The 1,449-nt window shown below is 41.0% G+C and overlaps 1 long non-coding RNA gene across 1 annotated transcript; it reads left to right on the plus strand.

Annotated features, from left to right (window-relative positions):
* The first annotated feature begins 319 nt into the window (after window positions 1–319).
* Window positions 320–1,213, plus strand: LOC113880070. Its single transcript, XR_003507578.1, has 2 exons — window positions 320–421; window positions 731–1,213. It is a non-coding gene; the product is annotated as an uncharacterized LOC113880070 (long non-coding RNA).
* The last annotated feature ends 236 nt before the right edge of the window (window positions 1,214–1,449 follow it).

The following is a 1,449-nucleotide window of genomic DNA, read 5'->3' on the forward strand; positions in this document are numbered from 1 at the left end:
CTGAGCAAGTTCTGGGAGATCGAGAAGGACAGGGAAGCCCGGCGTGCTGCAGTCCACGGGGTCGCAAAGAGTCGGACACAACTGAGCGACTGAACAACAGATGATAGCCGTGTTTTCCAATTACAAAGAAAAGTGTTTACAAATGTGTTTTTTAAAAATTCTTATTTTGATACAATTTCAGACTTATAGAGAGATTATAAGAAGAGTACTAAGGATTCCCCAAGTGTTGATATCTTCCCCTTTGTTTTATCTTCCCTCCAGTCTCTCAATGCGATGGTCCAAAACTCTGCTGAATGTAAATCCTCAAGAACGGCAAGAGCAGATCTGAGGAATATAAAAATCATTTGACGAATCAGAAACCCCTCTGATTTACTTTTTTGGCTGGGCTGTGAGGCATGTGGAATCTTAGTTCCCTGACCAGGTACTGAACCTGTGCCCCCTGCAGCGGAAGCGTGGAGTCGTAACCACTGGAAGCTCCAGTGAAGTCCCTACCCTGTTTCTTTCCTTGTCTACATTTAGAATGTGGATGCCATTCCAAATCTTTGTTATGAACACAAGAACAAACCTCCAATACTGAAATTAATGTGGTATTTATAGTGAAAGGTCATTAACTTAGAATGCATTCTTCAAATCTGTAAGCCCAAGATATTAAAAAAAGAATTTAAAATATGTTTATGTATAGGTGCAAATCTCCCTGTGATAGTCTGTTTGCCTTTTTACTGTCTTCCAGCTGCAGCAGATGAAGGCAATGCAGGCAAGCAGGATCATTTGATTTTTTATTATTTCCTGAAACCTCTCTAAGATAACCTTTGCAGATTAACTTTGTTCTTTGTGTAAAATAAAATTAGTCTCCCAAAAGCCACTAAAAAATGCTTGGTCCAGCCTTCTCTTTAGGACTCTAATTCTGGATGTTGCAATAGGGCACTATTTATTGTGTTACAGAAAGGTTTCTTTTACCATCTTTTATTTTTTGTATTTTTTATAAAATCTGCTGTTATATTAAGTAAGACACTAATACAAGTCAGACACTAAAGGAAAGTCCCTACTGTTAACTCTGAAGCCAGGTTTTCCTCCAAAACTGGCCTTGTCTTGACTGAATTTTATTTCTAATGTAAAATAGGTCTTTCCTTACAAAAAGCCTAGATTGATCAACCAACCTAGATTGGGTACCAACTTATCAGTATTACACCAGGAATAAAAGGCTTCCCCAGTGGCTCAGATGGTAAAGAATCTGCCTGCAGTGTGGGAGACCTGGGTTCGAACCTTGGGTTGGAAGATCCCTGGAGAGGGCATAGCAACCCACTCCAGTATTCTGGCCTGGAGAATCCCATGGACAGAGGAGCCTGGCGGACCACAGTCCCTGGGGTAGCAAAGAATCGGACATGACTACACAGAGCAGAGACAGAAGGTATTCTTCCCAATGCTGGGGGAGAAATTCAGGGATTTCAG

This window comes from Bos indicus x Bos taurus, chromosome 2 (assembly GCF_003369695.1).
Source record: "Bos indicus x Bos taurus breed Angus x Brahman F1 hybrid chromosome 2, Bos_hybrid_MaternalHap_v2.0, whole genome shotgun sequence".
Taxonomy (NCBI): Eukaryota; Metazoa; Chordata; class Mammalia; order Artiodactyla; family Bovidae; genus Bos; species Bos indicus x Bos taurus.